General features: G+C 52.0%; 1 protein-coding gene across 1 annotated transcript in view; it reads left to right on the top strand.

Moving 5' to 3' along the window:
* The first annotated feature begins 596 nt into the window (after positions 1-596).
* The window catches only part of PTP4A3 (protein tyrosine phosphatase 4A3), a 42,295-nt gene continuing 33,456 nt past the window's right edge, over positions 597-9,435 (top strand). Inside the window, exon 1 of the mRNA XM_014880464.2 lies at positions 597-734. The gene's annotated coding sequence lies outside the window, so the exon portion shown is untranslated. The remainder of the gene's footprint in view (positions 735-9,435) is intronic.

Genomic DNA, 9,435 nt, shown 5'->3' with positions numbered 1-9,435 from the left:
TCATCCAGTTCCATTCCCCTGCCATGGGCAGGGATACCTTCCCCTATCCCAGGTTGCTCCAAGCCCCATCCAACCTGGCCTTGCACACTGCCAGGGATGGGGCAGCCACAGCTTCTCTGGGCAACCTGTGCCAAAGCCTCACCACCCTCACAGAGAGGAGACTTTTCTAATATCGCATCTAAACCTGCCCTCTGCAGTTTAAAGCAATTCTTGCTTCTCTTGTCATTCCACTCCTTTGTCCAAAATCCCTTTCCAGCTCTCTTGGAGACCCTTTAAGCATTGGAAGGGGCTCTAAGTTCTCTGCGGAACTTTCTCTTCTCTAGGCTGAACATCCTCAGCTCTCCCAGCCTGTTTCCACAGCAGAACTCCAGCGTCTCTCGTTCCGTTTCTTTCTCTTTTTCCTTTTTCCTTTTCCCCCTTCCCTCACGCTCCACTCACCCCTTGACCCCGCCCACTCCCACAGGCCCCGCCTCTTTCCCGGCCACGCCCATCCCACCCTGAGACCACGCCCCCTTCGCAGTCTGTTCCCTCCCCATTGGCTCCTGCGGGCGCCACGTGACGTGGCGGCGGCGCGCGCGGGGGCGGGGCCGGGTGCGCGGGCGCGCTCGGGGCGGCGGCGGCGGCGGCGGCTGCATGTGCGGGCGGGGGGCGGCGAGCGGGGCCGGGCGGGCGGCGAGCGGAGCCGGGAGCGGGGCGAGAGCAGCCCAGAGGAGCCGAGCGGAGCCGGCGAGCAGGTCAGTGCGCGGGCGCGGAGGAGGGCGGGCGAGGAGAAGCGGCGGCGGTGGCCGCACGTGGGTCCGCCCGCGCAACAATGCGGGCGGGAGGGGTCCGTGCGCCGCCGGCTGCCGGGTCACCGCGGCGTGCCGAGAAGGCTGCGCGGTGCGATGTCCCCCCGGGAGCGGGGTGATGGCTCCGCTGCAGCCGTCCTGAGGCTGTGGTGGGGGGCCAGCAGAGTGCGTTCCCCCGCGGCCCCCAGCGTGGCTGCAGCACCTTCAGATTGAACCCAGAATGAAGGGAGGGCAGCTGCAGCCCCGGTGTGCGGGGGTCACGCACGCTACTCCTCCCCGCCGTAGCCCCGCTGGGAGCCCACGCGCGGTGCCGCAGTCCCCCACCCCGTGGGGCGGACACGGAGCATCCCGGCAGAGCCCATCCCGCCGCGCTCCGTGGGTGGGATGCAGCGTGGCCACTGTCAGGGCTCCGCGGGGCCTCTCCACCCCCGCCCGGGGCCGGACGCAGCGATCGGTGTCACAAGGGGCCCAAGGGGGGAAGCGCCGTGTTCCAGGCTGGCCGGTCTCGCCATCCCTAAGGATGTTTCCCTCTTCGTCAAACGAGTGGGGCTGGCCTGCGTCGGTAGCTGCGGCAGGGGTGGCCTCTCCTGGGTCGTGTTTGGAGCAGGCTGCTGAGGGAAGTGGTGGGATCACCGTCCCTGGAAGTGTTCAGAAAACATGTGGCTATGGCACTTGGTGACATGGTTCAGTGGTGAACATGGTGGTGGTGATAGATTGATGGCTGCACTTGATTATCTTGGAGGTCTTTTCCAACCTGGATGATGCAGTGATTCCCTATTTGAGCACGTTTCGTTAGACTAACAAGCCATTCCTGGCCTTGCCATGCCGTTGGGGCTTGGGAACGCCAGGAGTTCCCATTCCCTGGGCAGGCAGGTCACATAGCAGGAGGACACCCCATGCCATGTCTTTCCCTGCTGTAGGTAAAGTGGATTTTTGCATGCGATTGGAATTACTAATCCAAGCAATTAGCTGGAATCTGTCAAGTTTGTGCTGCTGCCAATTTCTCCAGTTCATTTGGTTACAACTTCATCTTTCTGCTCAAAGGAACTGAAATGTAAACGGGGCAACCAAGTGTCTGGGGCTGCTGGGTTGGTTTATGTGCATCCTTCTGGCCAAAGGAGGATCAGCAAGGAAACTGAGTCTTAATGAAGTCGTATATTTATTGGCAGCAGTGGGAAAAGAGTAATGTGGATAAATGGAGCTAGTGGCTTATTTGTATACAAAATGTCATGAATCTCCCTACCGGGTTGTGAGCTGGATTTAAATTCCACTGTTGCAAGGATCACTGATTTCTTAAATCACATTGTTGCTAATAGCATATGTTAAAAATGCTGCAGGTGGATTTAAAGCTGAGGGCCTTGTGGGCTCACCAATGTTCTGCACCAATATTTATATACATCCAGGGACTTAACAGAGTGTTGTCATTTGGCTTCAGAGTTAACGACCTGGATGCTGGCTGGCAGGGGCTGATGCAGCACAGTCCCTGACACAGCCACTTTCTGAGGATCTCAGATGCCACCAAATTTGACAGTTGGGCAAGTGAAGAGACTTTTAACCTTTGGTAAATGCTCTAACCTGAAATTCCTTCCTTTTGCGAATATGAAAACTTTAGCTTTGGTTAACTTGTGTCAAAGGTGTGTGCCATGAGCCATCACCCTGTTGGCTCTGCTTAGGGAGAGGGCTGCTTGCAGAAGCAAAAAGCTTTTGTTACAGATATTTTATTTTTGTGTGTGTGCCTTGATAGCTCAAAAATCACTCAGCTTCCAGTCAAGGCAATCCTGGGTGAGAAGTATCCGCTGGGATTGGGCTGTTAAGTGCATTTCTTTGATTTGACAGCAGAAGTGCCCAGAGAAACATCAAAAACCCCAACATTAAGGCATGTTTCCAGCTTCATCATCCCCTGGAAGCCATGGAAATCAGTGGCTTGAAATCCAGCAGCACTTGATGTTAAAATAGCAAACAGTAAACATCATCTCCTATCAATAACTTTAATTATGGTTTGGGTTTTGTCTTAAATAGACACACATTGTCATAGAGAATCAAAGTTTAGCATCCAGACGTGCTCAGTGGGGTGGTAGCGTCTTTGGACAGGGTGTAACACGCTTTTATAGCATAAATTAAAATAAAAAATGGGTTTAGCAGCGTAGCATGCTGTTGTGTAAGAAAACTGCCAACTTTTGGGCTGAGACTGCGTGGTTTCTGGGCATCGTGTGCTGCAGCGTGTTGGCGGGTGGTGTTCCCGGGCGTCTTTGGACGGGGTGAGCGAGTTTTACCACTCTGTAGCTGAACCCTGACGGGGTTTTTCAACCATAAAATAAAGCACAGAGAAGGCTTGGTGTGTGCCACGGATAGCCAAAACGAAAGCAAAAATAAACACCCGCAAAAAGCAGGGGTTTTTTTGGTCATTGACAGAAAAGGAAAGTGCCGGTCTAGGGGCGGGTGTGAAGTCCCGTGTTCGTTACGCTCCTAATCTGGAAAATACAGACTGTGGCACATGGCAGCAGTGTGCGTGGCTAATTTTGCATCTTGTCCTTTTCCACTTCTTATTTAACCCAAAATTAAGGAAGGGAAGCAGCACCCGTTGGCCTATTAAATGTTCATTTTTGCCAAGTTACGCCACTTTGCGAACACGAGACACGACCGGATTCCTGTGGCAAGGAGCCCTTAAAATTTCAACAGCTCTACCTATAAATATAGTCACCGTGAAAGGCAATCCGGCTTTAAAAGAAAAAAAAAAAGCAACCATGCTCTTTTTTTAGTCTCACTGTATCTGCCTGACTTTAGTGCCATGCGATGCATCTCCAGCCGGGTGGTGAAGCTGAGGCGGTGCGGAACATTCAGTCTCCTGATTCCTCTTGCTAATTTATTTGAAGAACGGGTGCAAGCAGAGGGGAAAAAATGGTTTTAGTTGTCCTGAAGGTTTTTGGGGATGGCATGGTTGGGCTGGATCCCTGCAGCCACATCATGGCCTTTTGCAGAGGGACATTTGGTGATTGCTTGGTCCTGGTGAGTTCCCAGGAAATGCTGCACTGTGGGGTAGTGCAGGATGGAGCCTGAAGCATCCCTTGGCTCTAAAGCCATGTCCCAGATGAAAATTAAAGGGAAGAAAAAGAAAGAAGCTGGCTGCCACCTCACCCCAGAGGTGTCTGGGCTCACCCACTGTTCTCTGATGCAACCACAGCAGCTCAGGGAGCTCGGGGGCTGGTTTTGGACATGCCCAGGGTTGCCCAGGGACAAGCTGGCCTCAGGAACGGGTACAGCATGTTCTGGGCACTCCTCCAGGCCAATGGGACCCTCACCAGCCCCAGATGATCTAGTAGGGTGATGGCCACTGGCACACCTGGTGGAAAAGACAGCACTGCCTGCAGGGCTGGGATTTAGGTGGAGAAGCTCCACGGGGTGGGGGGGGTGGTTTTGCAGCTTAGTGATGCTTTTCAGCGTGCCCTGCGCTTGCATGGCAGAAATCCACCTTTGTAGCCAGAGCAGCTGGGTCACCTTGCTGTGCCAAAACCTGCTGGGTATGGTTGGGATGGGGCACGGGCTGGGAAAGCGTGTGGGAGTGGGGCGGGAGAGCTCGGCGCGGGGAATTGCTGCGTGTGCACTTGGGCCAAGTGCTGAGCCCGGGCTGCGCGGGAGCTGCAGACAGAACCCACACGTGACCGTCTGAATTTCAGATGATTGCTGGACCGCTTTGCCAACAGCTTCTCGCAGCTCATCAGCTGCGATATCGCTTCTTCTTTCCCCCCCCCCCCTTTTCTTTTATTTCCTTTCCCCTTCCCCACCCTGCCCGATTTCTAAGGCGAAGCAGGAGGGATGAATACGACACCGAGGGTGGCTGCAGCTGCGCAGGGTTTGTATCCAAATGGTTTCCTGGAAGGCAAGTTTTTTTGTTGTTTTTCAATCTTAAAAATATTTTTACAGCGAGTGTCTCGTATCGGGGCTGTTTGGATGTCAGGTTTAGTTTCCCATGACATGGAGTGATTAGGGGAGGGAGGGGAAGGAGGGGCTGGGTGCTGCTTTATGTGCACATCTCTCTGCAGCAGTATCATTGTCTGTTGATGGTAAATGTGTTCCCTCTCATCTTTTCGATAGTTCTCGGAGATTTCCTCTTTTACGTCACTGCAGTTAATAAGATGTTTAACTTGGGAGCTGGGGGCGATGTGCTGTGTTACCGTGTTGCAAGGAACAGGGGGGATGACGAGTTACTGTGCAGACTTGTGCTGGGAAGATCGTATCAATGCTGGGGAGAACAGCTGGGTTTGGAGTCAAACCATTGCCTTTCACCCTTAATGAACCTGACCTGGCTGCATCCTTTTTTTTTATAGTGACAATGATTATCTTCCTTCTAATACTGAGAGAGACAATTCAGTCCTCTCTATCTACTGCATTGCTGGAGTCAAGGGTGCACCTTAATTTTTTTTTTTTTTAAAGCAGATTGTGTCTGCCTGGCTGAACTTAAGCTCTTTTTTTCCTGTTTTTTGGGGACCACTGAAGCATTTCATAAGAGCACCTGATGGCTTTTTTTGGTGATGCTGCAGGTGCAGTAACTGCAGAGCCAGAGCCCTCTCCAGGAAAGTCCTTGACTGTGTGTTTCGTGTGTCACAGGTTGATTATAGAGTTAAGAAAGTTGCTGTTGTACATGCCTTGACCAGGAATAGCCTCCCTCCTGCCACAGTTTGCAAGGCCAGCTCATCGAGGGCAGGCGGGTTGGTCAATAAACGCTCTAAGCGGCACCCTAGGGAGTTGTGAACCAAAATGGGAACACTTGTGTCCTTCAGCTCCTCCTTCCTTGCCAAGTTGTTTTCTTCCCCCAGCTCCTTCTCCAGCTTGCCACTCAAACCTCTTCGTTTTGCTGTGTTTTTCCACAAATGTTTTTCAAGCGTGACAGGAGGGAGAAGAAAGCCACGAGTTCTGCAGGGGGCTGATGCCTATCAGGCCAACCCTTGCCTGTGGCTTTGGGGGCCCCTTCTCTTCAGTGACTTGGTGGCTGCAGGTGGGTTCGCATCTGGTAGCTGTTGGGCTTGGAGTTGGCTCTGTCTGCCACAAGACCCAACCCAGACACTTGCACCTATTCCAAGGCTCCCACCTTATCCCCAAGGTCTGAGTCAGGTGGGGTAGCCATGGTGTCCCTATGTAGGTGTGGAGGGGAGAAGGGCTCTGCAGCCCTCTCAAGGAAATGGGGACATGGAGGGTTTGCAGGAGGAACAACCACACCTCTGGTGGTGACATTTTCCAGCCTTCCATCAGGACCTGTTGCTCACAGTCCTGATGACATTTAGCTACTGACTTGCTGACACTGATTTTGTTCAATAACCCATTTCTTTTTTAAGATTAAAATGCTGCTTAAAAAACAACATGCCACCAACACATTGGGATGTTGATTTGGTTTTTGGGAGGCTTACAGCCTCCCAGTTCTGCTTTTGCTCTGGGGAGGAAGCAACATGGTTGGGTGCAATTTTCAGCCCTCGTGGGAGCAGAGTCTTAAAAGATAACCCTACCCCATCCCAGCTCACGCCCTCACTGCTGGATGTGGGAGTTAATTTTTCTCACTCCTGCCACACACAACAGCCCCTCTCTGTGCTTTTGCTGTGAGCTGGGACAAATGGAATTTTGGGTGCAACTCCAGGCAATGCTGGCTCGGCACATGTCCCCAAGTGTCCCAGCTGGGCGGCTGCCCGGGGCCCCCTTCATGCGAACAGGGTCAGCAGCTGGGAAATAGCAGAGCAAAGTGCCTCCCTGGTAATTCCCAGCTGCCGTTAAAGCGGCTTTAAAATAAATTCCCTCAAAGAGCAATTCCAAGTATTTGAGGGTTTGAACTTTTCCGGAGAAGGGTTTGGGAGCTGCTGGCTACCGCACTGCACCCTGGCATGCTGGGGAAAGGCGCCAGGGCAATTTCCCTGATTATCCCAACATCTAAAAAACACTTTTTTGATGTCTATATGATGTTTATTTATTAGCTGCATGTGCAACACAACTGTTGGAAATGGGGCACTGCTGGAAGCAAAGATGTGCTTAACTGGGAAGATGAGTGGCTGGGTAATGTCCTGGGCTGGAGGCAATGCCCAAGGCTCAGTGACTCTCACTCTGTACCATCGTACCTGGCCACCAGTGCTTACCCAGGAGTGCAGCACAGCCGGGTGCCCCTGGCCGCACATTCCATGGCCAGCTCTGCTTGGTAACGTGGGCACAACAGAGAACAAACTTTGCAGCAAGCTTTGCTCTCCCAGAGCCCCTGAAGCTTGCTTAAAAAAAACAAAAAAAAACAACAAAAAAAACCAACTTTGGAGCAATGTAGTCTTTCTTTTTCTCATGCTCATGAAAATTCTCATACCAAACCAGTAACCTCCGCTGCCCTCGGTTCATTATTTTTTAAGGTGGTGTTAGGGGGCATTTAAGGGAAGGCTTGTCCCAGCCTCTGTGTTCCCTCCTCTCCTACATCCCGTCATGGCAAATTACAGCTTCATCCGTGCTTGTGTGACAGGCACTAAAAGGGGGAGGTTTGATCAACAAACTGGAAAGTTGGTCTCATCCCTGAAAGGCTCTCCATGTCCCTGTGCTGGTGCTCCCCAGGGTGATGCGTTGCTGCATCCTGGCTGGTGCAACTTTTTGGTCACGGGAATGTCCCCATGAGGCTGAGTACCCCGAGCTGGGGACAGCCAAGCTTTTCCCTGCAGAGACAGTGCTGGGCTCTTGCCCAAGTCCCCTCTCCAGGGCCCTGGCACTAGTGCAAGTGCAGCCAGGCTGAAGGCTGATGATTAAACCCATGATCCAGGTCACTCCTGCCCCTCTCAGTTCCCCAGAAAAATAAGGATGCTGACAGCAAGACTACATCCAGTTGGGGATATTGCACCTCTCTGAGCGATTCAGTAGGTTTGGGGATGAGCTGAGCTAATTTGGGGTAAAACCACCCTAAAAAAACATTGCAGTGGGAGATTCTTCCTCATACACCCTTCATTGCAATGGCTAAGCTGCTCCCAGCTCAAACTGGTTTCGTTCATGGGCTGACCTTTACTCTGGCAGCTTCTTACTGAACTTTCTATCATATATGTAATTTTTAATTTTTTTTTTCTGTGTGGACATGACAGAGCTGTCTCCTGAGGTGGCAAAAAACTCATCTTGCCTCTTAAGGACAGGTGGGGAAACCTGCACATGGCACAGGGAAGTTTGCTGTGGGTGGGACAACACTGGGTACAGTCCCAGCCCAAAGTCACATCCACTGGACCACACACTTAGCTCCGTTTTTTTTTTCCCTCCCAAACTAATCCCTCCAGCCCCTTAGGCTTTTTTGTTGTTGTTGTTGTTGTTGCTCCTCTCTGAATTCCTTCTAATTTGCAGGCTCACTGCCAGCATCCAACGCTCTATAAAAAGGGGACTTGTTCTTCAAGCTTCCCTCTGGTATAGAGCGTTTGCACAAATAGCAACACGCTTGACAAGTAGGTCTGATTCCCCCTGCTATTACTGAAATGCTCGTAGGGTGCTTGGGGAGTAGAGCTGCTGTCTCAAGACAAGCCAAGCTGAATTTCACACAGGGCCCTGAGCCCAATTCCCAGCCGGTGTTTAAGCTCCTGTCAGCTGGAAAAACGGAGCTGTGTGTTTTTATTTTCCTCCCCGTGCAGCCTCCCTCCCTCTTGGAGAGCGAGCGGATGCGGTTGCATCCCTTCATATCCCACCAGCACAGGTGGGATGTGGCTGTGGCTGCAGACCCATGTCCTGCTGAAGGCAGCCCCAGGGCCACCACCAATTTTTGGCTGGTCCCCCCTTGCTGTTACAAGCAGCCATGACACAAACCCCCTGCCAGCTTCCTTCTTAAAACTAATGAGCTGTTTGACCCTGGCAAGTCCTCTGGGAAAGCTGTTGCCAGAGCCTTGCTGCTCACACGGATACAAACTGCTCTCATTTCCAGCTTAAATTTATTTGTGGATGACTCGTACCCATTTGGCCTTGTTCTTCTTGTACCCACACTGGCTTTTAGCTTGGATGGCTCCTTTCCCTGCTCTGGTATTTATCCTCTGGCAGGCTCTACCAAGTGCCGTGGGTCTGCCAACCTAAATAACCCCAGAGCTTCTGGTGGAGCTTGGATGGAGGCTTGGATGTAAGGGCATCTAGGCTTCCTCATTCCTGCAGTGGAGACAGCCCCAGCAATTTGATTTGCAGCTCACCCATTGAAAAGGAAAATCCACCATGCCACCATGACATCCTCACTGGGAATGGTCACAGCCTGCAGAAGAACAACCTCAACCATCCTCAGCATTGACAGAGGCTCTCCAATTTGAAACCATTATCTAATTTCATTAGCCCACTTCTCTTTTGCAATGCAAAAGCCATTTTGGCAGAAGATAAGCTTTTTTTTTCCTGGTGCAGCCTTCAGTAGCACCTTTCCCTCTCCTTTCTGGTAGTGCCAGAGCTCGAGTTCCTGCCCATGCTAATCTCAGCCCTGGTGTTGTGGAGCAGACGTTTCCCATGCACAGCTGTGCCAGGCACTTTGCTCAAAGGCTGAAGTGGATTAAAATGTGAAAGTTCATCAGGTCAAAATACACACATGGCTCCTTACCAGTGGTCCCCTTTTGGAGGTGTTGGATCATCCAGGATGGTATGGGAAGAGCTGCAAGGTGTTTGCTTTCCCCCTCAGGATGATAATTTTTCACCA

This window comes from Sturnus vulgaris, chromosome 1 (assembly GCF_052056855.1).
Source record: "Sturnus vulgaris isolate bStuVul1 chromosome 1, bStuVul1.hap1, whole genome shotgun sequence".
In the NCBI taxonomy this organism is placed as follows: Eukaryota; Metazoa; Chordata; class Aves; order Passeriformes; family Sturnidae; genus Sturnus; species Sturnus vulgaris.
This window is presented reverse-complemented; position numbering and strand designations above follow the sequence as displayed.